The sequence below is a fragment of the Anser brachyrhynchus genome (assembly GCF_964034855.1).
Source record: "Anser brachyrhynchus genome assembly, chromosome: 2".
Taxonomy (NCBI): Eukaryota; Metazoa; Chordata; class Aves; order Anseriformes; family Anatidae; genus Anser; species Anser brachyrhynchus.
Window position 1 is genome coordinate 8,321,022 of NC_137695.1, and position 16,618 is coordinate 8,337,639.

General features: G+C 39.0%; 1 long non-coding RNA gene across 1 annotated transcript in view; it reads right to left on the reverse strand.

Moving 5' to 3' along the window:
- Window positions 1–4,149: 4,149 nt before the first annotated feature.
- Window positions 4,150–16,618, reverse strand: part of LOC308188975 — a 34,444-nt gene continuing 21,975 nt past the window's right edge. The window contains exon 2 of the long non-coding RNA XR_013945916.1: window positions 4,150–15,390. This is a non-coding gene — a long non-coding RNA (uncharacterized lncRNA). The remainder of the gene's footprint in view (window positions 15,391–16,618) is intronic.

Here is a 16,618-nt window from a genome sequence, read left to right on the forward strand (position 1 = left end):
GACCATTTTAGCTGAATTCAGTGGCACAAAATTTGGCTTTCCAGTATTTTCAGGGAGTAGCTGCTTTGGTTGCCTCTGAAGAGTCCCCGTTTTCTGTGTTTATACAGTTCTATCTGTACATTTGAATATCTGTTTCCTGGAGATTTCTCTAGAATTGCGTTGTTGTTGTTTCTTAACCTATCCCCTTAAATTTTTAAGGAGTTATATTCTTGTGAAGCATTGCATATTAACAGTGACATGATGGAAAACATTGAGACAAAGCGGGCTAATCCGCAGAACGATGACAAATGGCTGTAGTGCTGTCCTGAGCTCTGCGTTTCCTGCTATATTGAAGAAGACCCATCATGAATAGCTGCAACTAAAGAAAGGCAGAACAATGAAAAGACCGGAAGACTTTGGGCAATTTGCATTTGGATATGGGGAAGATTTCAATCTTCAGTCACAGTTTGAATCTATCCTGAATTGATAGTTATTGATGCTTGCTAACGTCCACTGCCTGCTTGCTAATCTTGGTGTGCTGTAAGAGGAAGAGAGCCAAAGCTGCATGAGGAATTGCTGTGAACCAGCTCGTGACCACACCGCTCAGGTGCTCTCTGGAGGTGACTGATGGAGCCCACGTTGCACATCGCGTAGCAGGAACCCCCTGGTGCCCAAGTGGCCTTGTTACTGGAATTAAAATAGTTTGTGTGTGGTTTATTTATTTTATATATATATTTATATATATATTTTTTTTTTCAGCTCAAAAATACCAGTGGGCAGAATTCACTCTTTCTGAATGATGTTTTAGTTGTTTGACATAGATGTGTGTGTGTGTGTTGCATGCAGGAGTTGAAAGTGCAAGGCCAGCTGAGATAGGGCTGGGGGAAGAGATGGGGCCTAAGAGCTCGTCGTTTCTATGGGGCAGGCTCTGGAATGGACTCTTTGTACACTGTGCCTGTTGCAGGGAGCTAGCAGCATTGCTTGGAAAGCAGCTTGAAGGTAAATTGCCATATATGAAACACAGACGCTCAAGTCGCTGTTCCTGGAGTGAAATAAAGAGCGAGCTAAATTTGTAGTCAGGACACATGCAGTCTCCACTTATGGGCAGAGTCCATATGTCAAAGAATGCTGCAGTTGGTGAATTCATGCACAGGCACATCAAGAACTTGCAACACATAGGAAATGTTGGATTGGAGGATACTGAGCCTAGTTCCCAGCTATCTGAAGCAGTCACAGCGTAGCAGTTTTGTCATCGGCGTATGCAGGAGAATTTTTTGCTTGAGGCAAGTAGAGTCCATCGGATCACAGAAACTGAGCCCAATAAACGCTTTTATTGTCTGAAAAGTGAATGCAATTATTTCTCTTGTGCCTTGTAAATGTGTCAGACTGGTACATCCACTGTGCTAGTTTCTATCTTCTGTTTTCTCCTTTTGGAGATTCTCATAGGAAGACACTTTCATCTCATGTAACTAAACATACAGAGATTCATAACAGAAATATTAAGATTGGTATTAATGAAATACAAATTGTCTTGGCCAGGCCGCTTCAACACACAGGTCTTGGTGCACAGGGCAGTGTGATGAATGAGCTCTGTGAGAGAACGAGTGGGATGAGGTATTTATTAACAAAATCTGAGCATGCTGGCTTTACAATTTTCTTCCATAACGTCTTGCCTTGGGGCTTGTGACACTAATTTCCTGTATAATTAGGAGTTCATAGAACCATAGAGTGGCTCGTGTTGGAAGGGACCTTAAAGATCACCCAGTTCCAACCTCCGTGCCATGGGCAGAGATGCCATCCACTAGGTCAGGCTGCCCAGGGCCTCGTTCCACCTGGCCTTGAGCACCTCCGGGGATGGGACATTCACAGCTTATCTGGGCAACCTGTGCCACTGCTTCATCACCCTCTGAGTGAAGAATTTCCTCCTAACTTCTCGTCTAAATTTCCCCTCTTTTTAGTTTAAAACCATTTCCACTTGTCCTGTCATTGTCTGCTTGAGCAAAAAGTTGCTCTCCATCTTTTTTGTAAGTCCCCTTTAAGCACTGAAAGGCTGCAATGAGGTCTCCCCAGAGCCTTCTCTTCTTCAGGCTGAACATCCCCATCTCTTTCAGCCTTTCTTCATAGGAAAACATCTTCATAGGAGTTGATATCTTTCATTCTCTGCATGTTACAAGCAAGGATCTGTATTTTGGGGTAGGCTGTGCTTGATTTGAGGATGGGGGAAGATCAAGTGTCCTGACCTCCCCAGCTATGTGATGGCAACTAAGCCTGTGAAAGACGTGGCTGAAAAAGATGGTAGCAGGGGCATTGGAGACTGTCAGAGTCCAGTCATGGAGTGTCTTAAAATAACAAAGATTCATACATTTGCGGATGTCTAAGTCTATTACACCCACAGCATTACCTTTATCAATCAAATCTAATCTCATCAAGAAATGAAATCAGGTTTATTTGACAAGACCTATTTTCCAGAAACCCATATAATCTAACCTTAATTATACTCCTATCCTTTAGTTCTTAATTAATTGACTCCCATGTCAGCTTTACTACTTTTCCATTCTTAGAAGGAGTCCTTCTGAAGGGACACCAGTAAACTATCAGTTCCATGGGTAGATAGGGCATTAGTTTTGGAGAGTCTGGCTGTAAATTCTGTAAGTCATGAGAGTAAAGTCAGCAAGGGTGACGAGGAAATGCAGGGAGCTGCTTTGTGATACGAGGTAAGACAAAGCACTGTCAGCAAGAATGTCCATTCAGGATCCTATGGCGTCAGTGAAATGATGGAGTGTGTGTGTCCATGAGAGGAAAGGACAGCATGAGGCAGAGCAAATTGATGTTAGTGAAAGTCCTAAGGTGGTGGTATTGTTTGTTATAAATTTTGTTTGCAAGCAGTAGGAATGTATGCTGAAGGTATGAGGAGAGGCAAAAATGATATTGATGATTCAGTAGAGAAACAACTTTATGATGAGAAGAAAGGCACTAACAATTCTCAGCTATAATGAGGACAGACTGGGGTGAGAAGCAAAAGAATACTGATGCAGGTCTGTGTGTGCTGTGCTGGAGTGGAAGGATGTGTCGCACAATCTAACTGAAAAGCCTACGCCACATTGCTATGATGTGGAGCAACTTAAGAAGTTGTTAATGCAAATGTGTCCTGCCATGGGGAGAAAAGCAAGTCTAGAGATTTGACTATAAACGAGAGGAAGGACTAACCTATGGTAATGAAATGCAAAGTGTCTGATCAAAATTCAGCATGTTAATCTGAATAGTAAATCTTTTATATGAATGCGTCACTTGAGCCCCATAGTCTACAAGGTTTTCTTCTTTCAGTATATGTTGCCCTTGATGTCCATTTTGATCGCAGAGTGTGGTAACGTTTCACTGTTGTCACTTCGTTTGGCTGCCAGGGCTGCTTGAAATCAAACAGCTTTAAAGATTTCCAGCTACTGGAGGCTACAGTGCGTGTAAGACAACTGTGATGTGTTGAAATGGAAAGTGTAGGGCCTTTGCCTGTGATTGAGAGAGTGTGATATTTAACCAGCAGGCACTCCATCTGATCTAGTCATATACAAATGAAAATTAAAAGAAAAAACTGTATTTAAGTACCAATGAGGGTAATGCTCCCAGGAAACCATGCTGAGCAGTGGCTGTTGTGGTGTCCTCAGCTTCACGGAGGCTTTGACGTGTCGTGCTTTCTGAGAAGAAACACTGTCCAGCAGTGAAGACACCTGGCTTGGCATGCAGCAAATTTGAATTTGTGGGGAATACAACCTTGATTTCTTGTGTGACCTTGGGTAAATCTCTCAGTGTGGCTTTGTCATCAGGGGGCAGCTGTTCACCTCCTGCTGAGGTTGCTGCAGCCTGCGTGGAGCTTCCCATTGGTCTTTTCCTCCATTCCGCAGGTGTGAAATAGAGACAATAATTTCCTCCTTTGCCTTTGTATGTTTTGACTAGTATTTTAAGTTCCCATAATATTCATGTATATTGTTACAGTACATAAACTGAGGTTTTACTCTTCTAAGTTGGAGTATTGTCTATACTTAAGATTGTATTAAATGTCATGGATCTACTGAAGGTGTGTTATGCAGTAGGAGATTATAGGGACATGTAAATCTCTGCAGTTGAGCTACACTTGTAGAGCAGGTTTATTCTAAATTACAAAGAAAACAAGATAGTTTCTTCCATTCTTGTCTGTGTTTTTGTCTGAATCAAGGTTTTATTATGAATCTAAGCAGTATTTGTTACTATAAGTGCACTGTAATTTTTTTTCAGTAGTATTCTATGTATTAATAAATAGATGAATAAATAATAAAAAATATGATGAGAATAAATTGATGAGAAAATTCTGACTGACAGTGGAATCTAGTAAAAAGTTTGAGATCAGGTATTTCTCTATTTTTAAGCTTTCTGAATTTGTGCCATTAATCTCATACAAGAATTGCATGATTTTGATAATACTTTGTCTAGAAAAAGAGGAATTAAACCACCCTGCCAAAGTCAGACATATGGAAAAAGAAAACAAACAAACAAAAAAACAACTTTAGCATATAATCTTTGATTGTTGTTTGCTTTTATGCAATATAAATATGTAGAAAATTAATTTCAGTTTTAATAAGATGAGGCAATTTGATTGATGGGAACTGAAATTTTGTTTACTGGGAAGTTTCAACGGTCCTTGTTTTCATCCTGCTTGGGAAGAAAAACAAATACTGAAATATTTTTTTATGCTAAATTGAGATTTAATTTCCTTTCCTCATCTTAGTTTTACTTTTTAACACACAACTTTCTCAACAATCTAAAACCTACCAGTGCCATTAGAACTATGCTGTAAATTGGACTGAAAAAAGTAAGTATATTCAGACACAAGCTATTAGTGCTTCATTCATCCTTTGCTGTTGTAGCCATCATGTTATGCAAAACCACACTCTCCATACACAACTCCTTTAATATCCAGTGTGGTATTTCAAGCATGAATTGACTTCTGTTTGCATAAATGAAGGGTGGAATTGGAACTGTCTACAGGATAGAAACATTTTATGTTGAGGAGTATTTTTTTTCTCTGTCTTCAGAAAGAAAGACAACTGCTGTCTGAGTATGCAATGGGTATGCATAAATTGTTTTGTCTCGATGCCCTGTTGGATATGAGATAATTCCAGAGGAGTATTTACAGCTTTCCCAGTTATGAAGCAATAGTTCCTTTGCAGCTGTGAATATCCACGTAAAAATGTGCTTTCAAAGTCATTCATTATTTAGAGTGCAGTTACAAGTACTGAGGGCTTCCTTAAAGTCCTTGGCATACACTATGGGATGGTTTCAAGCAGACAGTTGTAGAACTTCCATATGGACAAAATTTTAAAACATGCCTAGCTGAATGCGGCATCCAAATCCCACACTGGACATTGAAATTCACTCCAGTTTTGGTGCCACCCATTTAGATCTTGATTCTCCATGCACCTCATGCAGTTGTGTCATTCAAGAGGAACACAAAGAAGAAAATGATGCCCAGGGAGAAACTGCAGCACATATAGACACTATTCATCCTATTTTCCTGTAGGCAGCCACTGACAGTGAATCTGGGTCAGGCAGCTGCTCTGAGTGCCACATTCCCATGACTAGTCTAATATCATCCCAAACCTGCTTGTGTGAAAATATCAGAGCTGCTGTCATATTCGACTGCATTTAAACTTGCCCTTGATCACAGTCCCACCTCTGTTCCTTTGTTCTAAGTACAGGGTATTCTGCTCTTGTTAGCTTTGCCAAATTTGCTGAGATTTGTGTGTTGACTTTAGACAAACAGCTCCCAGGGAAATATTATCACTTAAGGTAATCCTTATTACATAGCAGGTTTACATGGCTAGCGGAGCGTGGGGTGTGTTCTCAATAGGGTGACTTTGTAGTGTGAGGTCCCAGTATCCCACGGTAGCTGGCAGCTATCTACAAGAATGGTCCCAACTGACTCTGAAAAGAGCTATGCTCAGAAGCTGGCCCAGAGGTTTGCTGTTTTTTTTCCCCAAAATAGACACCTCAAAGTTTACACTGTATGTCCTATGAGCTTTTTTAGAGCGTAACAAAAGAAAAAGCAAGCTAAAGCACAGCATTCAATGAGTTGTTTGGAGCTAATTTGCAGAAGACTATTCATTTAAATAGTTGCTCAGTGTTGTTACTCCTTGTATGGACTGCATGCTTCTGTATTGTTGTCTAAAATAACTGTGCGAAAGCATCAATAGCAAAGTTAGCTGTGGTCCTAACCTGGTTGATTTTCTTCCTGCGTGGAAGATGTAGCTTCCAGCTTCTCCTTCCTTTAGGTCTTTCCTGTGATTGCAAGTGTACTATGGGATGAAAATCATCTGCTCCTTGTGGTTTGTCTCCCTCTACCTTTGCAGTGTTATGGCATATATCTAGGTCATAATGTTACTCTGCTGTGATGAACAGGAGAGGCAGACAGTCTTTTAGCTTCCCCAGTAGAGAATTCAGATGTTACATTGAAGCGTTCCTACTTCCTACTGTTTTTTTTCACTCAGCAATGTTGCAAGGAGTGTTTCATTATATATCGTTGTAAAACATAATTGATAAATAATGAATCCAAGGCACTGGATTTAGCAGCTAGTGAGATAGTTGCATATTTCTGTAGACAAAAGCTGTCACGGAGTTTGGGTGCCAAGTTTAATTCCAAATGATGTGCTAAGGCTTTTTTAAAGCAAAAGCAATATTTCATCTCAAAGCTGCAGTGCATAAGGGCCATGTCATGCTAGCTGTGCTAACTGCAGTCTTTTGTGTTGTAGTGGCAAAAATTCAGGGCTATTAGCAAACTGATCCAGACAGAGAGAGGGATGTTTTTGATGCAAAGGAACTGTTTCCTTTCCACCTCAGCTGCTCCACCGCTGCACAGCAGAGACTTGTGGAGCTGCAAGTAGGATGGAGTGATCCTATAAATGACCCTGATTATCACTCTCATAAATGACTCTGCGTTTTCTAACCAAATGACCAATGAAGCAAGAGACATTGAACAAGATTTTTAATTATAACAAATGGAATCTGTGCTCTCTAATCAGATTGCTATATAGGTGGCTATTATTCATTGCTAAAAGTTAAAGCAATTAAGCTTCAAGCAGTCATTGGGCAGCTTATACCAAAGAATTACTTCATTTGAGGCTTTGGGTGTTGGTTGTGTCTTTTTTGTTGTTGTTGTTGTTGTTTGGTACTAATGCTGCTGCCAAAATAGCAGCTGCAGGTGTTAGGTGTTACTGTTACAGACTTGCAAATGTGAACAAACTTAATATTTGGATTCCATTTTCTGAGACAGTACAGGGAGTAGAACATAACTTGGAGTTTTCTGTTTCTTTTTTTCTTCTTAGCGTGTCTTTATCTGCGTTTTCTATCTATCTCTGAGCAGATTCAACAATGTTCTTTCTCCTTTACTTTTCACCTGCATCACAGCTGTCTGCTTGCCTGTCAGCCAAGCATGAAGGGGTATCTGTTTCAGCTGTTTTAGGGCAACACCAAGAGTAGACGTGATGTCTTAGTTCAGAACGCAGTTTGTTGCTGATACAGCATGATGATGGTTTGAAGAATAAGGCGCACTTCTCCTTTGTAACATATTTGTGCCAGGGATTTGCACTGATATAGCTACTCTGGTGAAAAAAAAAAAAATATATATATATATATATATATATATATAAAGATCTGTTTCAGAAAGCTCTAATTCACCTCATTGTATCTGTGTTCACCCGTTTGTTAAGTGGGCAACTTAACATCTGTCTGTCATGTTGGGGTGCTGTAAGGCTTGCTTGAGAGCTGATTTTAAAACATTTGGAGGTCCTTAGATGACAGACACTATAGAAAACCACTGATTCTGTGCCCTGCTTTATTGCTCCCTTTTACCATATTAAGTCCAGCTCAGCAGTTACACAAAAATATCAGCACACTGCTGTTACACAAAAACAAGTTTGCTCATTGTTTTTATTGATAAGTGATGTTTGTATTCCCCATGCATGCACACACAAAACCTTTAGAAATTAGAGCAAAGACACCTAATTCCAAGTAGATTTAATTCACAGCAGGTCACACCAGGAAGGTCCAGGACAAATATTGCCAGAACTCCTCAGACAGCATAAATAGCAGAAACAAGAAATCAAACAAAGTCTGTAGTTGGATTGCTCTTCTCCTACTGTATGGTCACCTGGAAGCAGAAGCAACTGGTTACTTAAGGGAGCTTTGAACAATAATCTGAGCGTTCCTCTAAAAGGATAAAAATTGCTGCTTATTCAGATGTTTTCCAAAGCTTTCATGGGATTTGAATGCCTGGTTCTTGGGAAATAGAATAATCCTCCGAGTGGCCTGGAGGAGCCCAGCCTGAATGTTCAGCCATCAGAAAGGCATGTGTGTCGGTACCCTACTGTTTGGATGTCGATGTGAAGGCATCTTTTTGGACCTCTTCGTGCCACTCAGCACGCAGGGATTCATTTGGAACTATGTAGTGATTGTAACAGAAACCTGTGTGCAAAGTACTGCACGGAGGCTTGCTCCAGAGGTACCGGAAGAATGGTGTCTTCTTAAAATGTGGCCAGGATTAGCCATTCAGGAGCCAGACTGAAAATACATTATTAATACTTGCTGCCTTCCCCCTTACTCGTGTGTTACAGAGTGGGGCAGAATTTATACCCACAGCCCCCCACTTATTTCTGTTTGGACATTGTCAGAGCTCATCTGTCTGGGGGTGCTCAACAAGACCTATTTGAATTAATTAAATAAGTGTCAGTTGGCTATTTACACCACACTGAACTCTCATTCAGAATTAAAGTATCCTTCATTTCCTTTTATTTATTTTACTTGTGAAGTGGATTAAGCTAAATTAAATTAGAGTTATTTTAATTCCATGTGGGACTATCCTCCCAGGAATTTAATGTGGCATAACTCATCCATCTGCAAAGTAAATTTATATATATCTTCCCTGAGAATCTCAATATAAATAGATCCTTAGGCCATATCAAGGAAACTGCTGTTAGGCAATGCACTTGGGAAGTGTGGAAAGTTATCCTGCAAAGGGCACCAAAGGCACACCTGGGCAATTGGTGTGGAACAGTAATGGAGTATATATTCACATCCTGGATTAATTTCTAGTACTCTAACCCCTTTTTAGGCAAAACAGGTTCTGCTGAGGTCTGTAAGAATTTTCCTGGGAACTTATGACCCTAAATTCTGTTTAGAAACATGATAATCACAGATTCATAAAATGAAGTTGGGATCTGAGACCTGATTCAGGAGGGAACACCATGAAAATTCTTAGCTTTAAATACAGAGATAGTTTGATTGACTGGTTAAGAATTGTTCTGAATCAGAGCCAAAGTGCTGTGGCTTTTTGTGACATTTATATGGCCCCAGGATATGGATGTTCAGAGAAAACTTCAATGACAGTCTTCCTTAATAATTCAGAAGTCCTGATTTTTCTTCAGAATTAATATCAGTCGGGATGATACAATCATTCTGTTCACTTGAGGCCAGACTATATGAGGACCTGTTTGCAGAAAGTAGCTTACTGATTACAGCTTTCTAACAGGCAGCGGGAGCACTGGCCTGTAACCCCTTCTTTTAATTAAAGTTGTTTGTCACTTATTAAGGCTATTTTTAAACTTTTTTTTTTTTTTTTTAGTTTCCTGGGGAAAACAGTGTGTCATGCTTTGCAGCAACTTTAATTTTGCTAGATTTTTATATGTGCGGCTCTTGCTACAGGAGGTCTCTCTTCATCATTAAGAGGTGAAAAACATTAATAGCAACACTATTGTGAAGTAACACCGAGCTGTTGATGTACTTTACTGCAGTTAAAGATTAATATTTCCTGAGGAAGTAATGATAGGAAAGGGATCAGTAGGGAAACCTATGGGAAATCATGCGGCACCTTACAATTGCTATGAAATTTACACATTTCTACCATTGTAAGTTAACCCTCCATTGCATATGATGAATGGGATTGGAGATGGGCCACAAAAGCTTTTTAAAAATAAAAGCACAGTAAACAAAAAATTAAAAAAAGAACATTTTTAAATTAAAAAGATCATCTGTAAAGATGAAATATAGCTAAATTAATAACTGTAAGAATTTAATTTACCTAGGCACTTGAAAATTTCTTTCATGAATGACCTTTTTTTTTTTTTTTCTACAGTCATCTTCAGTATCATTGGAACAGCACAGAAAACACCTGTTTTGTATCACTAGCTTTCTCACAAAATACTGCAAAGCTGTGTGAGCAATATTTGTGTAAAGTTCGGTTACCTGAGATATGAATGATCTGTCAGTGGTGCTTTAGGAAACGTGAAGAATATTTCGAGAAGGAACAGTTTTGTTTATTGCATATCTATTATTCACTGCTGAGTATATGCATTCTTTTTTTTTTTCCAAGTGTATAGACTGATATTACAGATACATTTGAATATGCCAAGAAATCTTAAAAACCTAAAAGTTAATAACCTAAAATAAACTTATTTTAGTATCTCAGTAAGCAGGGGGAAGAAAAATCACAGAACCAAATGTATTCTCCCAAGAGCTTGAAAGGAATAAAATCTCTTTCATTTAAAAAGTCATCACTTGATTGTAATTGCAAACTTGCAATGAATTTCTTCACAAATGTATAAAGAACATTTTAGAAAGGAGTAATGCATTGAAAAAAAATAATCTATTCTGTAAGAAACTATTAAATATGAAATTCAGTTGGGCCCTGCCCAGACAATTTTCCTCATCTAAGGCCTACGCCAAAGCCAAGGCTTTGGATCTGTAAATGCTCAATTGCCTGGGCATCCTGCTTCTGGAACCCACGGGAAGACCTAACATGCATGGGTGAGCATCTGCAGGGCACCAGAGTGGGTCTTACCCAACCCTGATGCAGTTCATGTGAGGAGCTGCACTGGCCAACCCTCCCCTTTTCACACCTTCAGGGATTGTGGCTCTGCCACAAGTGCTTGTTGATAACTCTCATTGATAAGAGTAGATAACTCTTATCCCAAAGCTTGTATCGAATAATTGCCAATTGCTTGCAGTCTGGTGAAATAGGAGCTAATGTCTTCACATATGTGAAAGTGGAGCACAGGCAAATTTGGGAATCACGTAGATCTGTGTCTCTAAATCTTATTCAAGACCCTGTATTGTGTAAGGTCAACCCTACCCTACAAATTGGTCCCATATTTCATTGTTAAGCAAATTAATGCCACAGTCATGTCCTTCCTGTAAAGAAAATTCTATCATGGGAACTATTAAAGCTTTCCCCTTAAACTACTTTATTTTGTGTTTTAGTACAGGACCATTTTAAATTAATTATCCTCTAATTTGTAGTTGAGGCACTCAGTGGCTGTAAGTGATAACATCTCCACAGTGCAGTTAATGTTATGCTTCTTTGTGTATATAAATACTTCACAAAAGCATTTTTCTCTGATGTAAATTGGATTCTAATACGTTAGACAGGATCATTTCTGTATAGTGCTTAGCAATGCATTCCAGGTGCTTGAAAGCAATTTTAGAGAGGGTGAAAAATTCTCTACAAATTGTTCAGATCTTAGAATTTCTGTCTGTATTCTACTAGAATACAGTAAGCCTAATATTCAGTTAATAAGAAACATTTTTTTTTTTGTATGAATTTAGCTACTTGACTGCAAAGACAGTGAAGTAATTTGGATTTTCAGGATTTTGGATTTTTTTTTTTTTAATGTAGGTTCAGTTGTGAATTTCTGATGAAAAATATATTAAAAGGTAAAAAAAAATGAGAGAGTTCCTTTTATGTTCTGATATGCATTTTTGTTTGTTTGTTTGTTTTACAATAGTGAGGTTGAGAGCAGGCATTCCAGAAGTGATTTTTGTAGGAGGCTTTGTTTTTTCCAGTGTTCAAGGTGACATTTTAAAGACTCTTGGCAAAGGATCTCTCCACTTTTGGGACATAAGGCCCAGTTAGGGATTAGTTGATGTGGAGGAAAAAAAGAAAAAAAAAAAAAAAAAGCTGTCTTCAAATTTTTGGTCTATGGATTTAAAATCTTTGATGAAAAAAAAAGCAAAAGATCTAGCATTCAATTGGGTTTCAAAAAGCTGAGTGACAAATGAATACTAGAGAGTAAACTTTTTATTTGTGCTGTTAATATATTGTTGATCGTATTAACTCATCCACAAGGGGGAAAAATAGACATGGTTACTGGATGGATTTTTGCTCTTTTAGATAAAGCCCTAAACTTTGAAAGCACTGAGACATTTTTATGCATGTCTTGATTGTTATCCCTCCGTCATTTATGCTGTAATGCATTACTGGAAGATCTTGAGTAAATTTAATTTCCTTACCAGCTGCAGCCTTTTCCTTTTGGCAAAGAGTGATTATGTTTGGCTGTGTTTAGAATGAGAATAGAAAAAGCTTTTCACAGGGCTTCTCAGATCTGTGGTGCTGTGTGAAGTACTGAAGTAGGAACTGGTAATGGCAGAGACACTGTGAGATGGGAGATGAGACATTCTGCTACAGCAGCAGAGTCCCTGCTCTCCAGTGGCATTGCAGGAACTCTGAAGGCAATAACTTCGTTCTGCCAATGGTTAGAACACAAAGCATACTAGTACTGCAGACAACATCACAGACTCTCTTAATGGTGCGAGAACAATCTGGGATACTTTTTTTTTTTTTTTCATCAAGTCCCATCCAGTGTGATGTAGTTAAGACACCAAAGAGCTTAATCAGCAGCTCAGCATTACAGATGTAATTTCCAAAGTGCTCTAGCGGTGCTCTCATTGAAGTCAGTGGGCATTTTCTCAGTGACATTATGGGTATGGGGAGCTTGCGTGTTTTAAAAAAGCAGTTTGTAAATGCATGTCTCATGGGTGCATTTCAAACAGTCTCAATACAAGAGCTTTATCATTTTGCCTTGATCACAATTTCATTTGATTGTACCACATTAACACTAGCTGTTCAGATATGTGGGGTAGATACACTCTAGCATTGCTACTAAATTCGTTTTGTTACTAGTAGGTGTTTTTCTATGCGCCCAATAAGACTGCATTTTCAGGTGTGGCTTTGCACCAGAATGTTTGTTTCCCTGACCTTTATGTACTGTAAAAGAGCAAACAAATAAAAACCTTAGAAGACAGAGCAAAAGAGAAGCACAGCATGATAACAGCAACAACTCAGCAAGCTTCAGTCTTACCTCAATGCAAATCAGCACAAACTTACACTAATTAAGTTCTGCAGTTAATGACAGACTATACAAGCCTGATTTAGCAGATCCTCTAATGAGACCCTTGGGACTTGGAAAGCAGAAGCACAGTGCCCTCTGAGGTTATTAAGGCATTGCATCCTCACTAAAGATTACAGAGCTGCTACTGTGAATGGGAGGCCAGGGCACTCAAGATAGTCAATCCAGGTTTCCTAGAGCAAATAAGAGCCAAAGAAAGAGCAGGAAGGAAACACATCACCCTGACATTGCTCTCCTAGTTATTGTTTGTGTACTCAGTCTGAGAGAAAGAAGATTCTCCAGGGAAGAAAAAGAAGGGAGTTTGGGTCTCTTCCAATATGTTATGCAGCAAAAGATCTGTTTATTTGTTTCATTGTTTATTTATTGTTTTGTTTGTAATCACAGGATTAATAACAAATATGATTTTATTTGTGTTTTCAGGCTTGCTTTGGATGTTACTCGTGTGCTGCAGAGAGAAAAATGCGTTTCATTTGTTTTATTTCACCATCACAGTATTTGCTGTGATTTACCAGAGATCTGCAACTAGTGCCATTTGTTGGCACTGTACTTCAAAGCGTGTCACCAAAGAATGCCAAGGAAGTTAAATGTGGGGAAAGAACTTTTTTTATTTATTTTATTTTTACTTTTATTTTGTGTGTGTGTGTGTGTGTTAGAAATAGTTCAACACACATGAGCAAAGGCCTTGAACGTTCACTCTGAAGTCAGAGTACTGACACTAAATATCTGCAGGCTGTGAAATAGATATGACATCAAAAAGCATTCTAAGGATTAATATGCAAATAAGGGCACAAGTCTGGTGGTTTGTTTTCAAATTCCCACATTCAGTACTGCTCCAATAGCCTTTTCAAAGTGGAGTAGAGTTTGCCCACAGGTTAGGTTTATAGGATCACAGTGGAAGCCTGTTCACTGCTGGTAGGTCTCACCACTCTGATGTGTAGATTTGGCTTCCATGCTAGGATCCAAATTCTTGTTCAGCACAACTCCAATTTCACAGCAAAGATATGTCAGAGGTCTGTGGAATGCGGTGCGGTCTGGGCAAAATAAGTTGCAGTTTTTCTCAAGGCAACCTGTGTGCACTTAGAAAAACAGCAACAACAACAACAACAAAATCCTCAAAGTTAACGATTGGTAGATTTGTTTCTCAGCAAAAAAAAAAAAAAAAATCTGAACACACAGGTACGCCTTATGGTGGACTACCACGTTATATGATCCTTTCATGAATCTGCACTGGTAGCCTAAAATAAGCATTTGCTGTGACATTCCATTGCTTGATTTGTGCTAAGTGGCCCCGAAGGCTCAAAGGGAGTACTTGCTCCTACAGACAGTAGTTTGTAGAGCATCTAGCACAGTAGGGCCCAGACCCAAGTGAGGTCCTTGTCTCAGCGTGGCTGTGGCTGCCATAACCTTCTTCCTGCTGCCACGTCTTCTGAGAGACGCCTGGAAACACGCATTCACAGTGGTTCAAAAATACACTTCATTTTCAAAGAGCTGCAAGCAAAGGAAAAAAACATTGAGGGTGGAAGACAAAGCAGATGTTTCAGTGTTACTCAACATTATACATTTTCACGGAACTATTTAAGTTGAAAACTAGCTTTGCAGGAAAGGAAATGAAATTGGTGTAAATTTATATAGTGGCAGCTTCTCTTCAGTTGCAGATTTTACCAGAAGAAAGGAGTAGAAATAAGGAGAGGCACTCAAAGATGTTTAAGGATAAATATCAGGAAAGAGCTCCTTGTTGATGAAGAATTAACCTGTCCTTGTCTGACTTTTCTCAAGAACTACATACTATTTCTGTTAAAACAGCAGGAAACATGTCTCTGGTTGTTGTCTGGGAAAAGGCATGTGACTGGATGGTACAAATGCATTTCTCCTTGTTCTCAAGCCCACTTTCTTGTAAATCTTAATTCCCTTGATGGCTGCCCACTGGAATTCCTTGGGCTGTTTCCTCCTCTCTCTCCTCTGTCCCCAGTGCTATGGATAAAGGTCTTGAGGCCAGATACTTTCCCCACTTGTCTCTGGTGTGTTTTCTTTGTGGGATTTGGTCTTCTACCACAAGTCCTTACTCATATTCCCTGCTTATTCTTGAGGGACTGGCTGCTCTGTTCTCGAGAGTGGTCGTGAAAGATGTGCATCACCACACAGCACAAGGTGCCAGAGGCTACAGGGTCCTGGGGAGCTGCCACGCTCTTGTTTTGAACCTGGTAAAGTTCTCTTAGCTGGTGAGCCTGGCTGAACAGCTAAAGAAAGGATGCTTTAATTCCAAATGACTGTGTGTGACTTCAGTGTCTGGGAAGTCAAGGTTACAGACTGGGATTCCCTGTGGCTCTTAGAGCAGAAGAAAACCATGGTAACTGCCCCAAAGAACTCATAACTTAAGATTTACAATCCAACTGGTAGCAAAAATAAGTCTCCAAAATGACTGTGGTGTCACAAAAAAAGATTCACAAAGAAATGGGAAATCATCACTCTAAAGGCAGATGAGAGCTGAGCAAAATCAAGTCTAACAGGAAATCTACCAGTTTCAGAGTAGTCACTTCGAGATATATTGTTTTTAAAAGTGTGTTTCATTAATGCAGAGGTTGATTAAATATTTCCTGTGTCTGGTCCTAATTTGTTAAAAATACTTCTTTTTTTTCCTTTAAAGAAGTTCTTTTCCAAAGTTAAAATTTATCAAAATCTGTGTAAATTTAAAAAATAATTGTTATTGCAAACATTATCAAAATTAGTAAGAATAATTACTTATATCCAGTGTGTTAGTATCTAGATCTGCTTTCATAAATGCAAAATATTGAGAATGACTTTCTCAAATATTGGTTGCTAAGTGTGAGTATACATATATATATAAACGTGTGAGCATATATACACATATTTTTTGGGTCCATAGCAAACATCTCAAAATGAAGCCATTTAAGTATTTCAAAAACATCTTTTCATTTTTCAGCCAACTGACTGATAATAACATCTGATGTACATACAATGCTAAAGAAATACATCATTTCTCTAACACAGCATCAATGTCTAATTTTCTGTATTTTCAAGTGACAGTTGAACATTTTTCAGCATAATCTGTTTTACAAGGTTGGACCTCCTGCTGGGGAGTAGAGTGCTGTATCAGTGAAGCTAGATGTCAAAGCAAAGTGCTTTTTTTTTTTTTTTTCTTTTCTCCCCACTTCCTTCCTGATAAGGTATAAAGCAGCCTTAAGGGCCTAGCTTGCACTGGAAAATCTAAAAGTGTACCACTCGTTCATCTACAGATGATGAGCTATCAGCTGGCAATAGTGTTTTGATCCACAATCTTGAGTAACCCTGCTGAGAGCAGGTCTAATCGGCACAGCAGTGATGGCCCAGAGGTGATGGAATTTCCCAGGTGTAGTCAAAACTAAAGGTTAAGTGCTGTTCTCTCATTGTTTTTTATTTATTTATATATATTTTTAGGA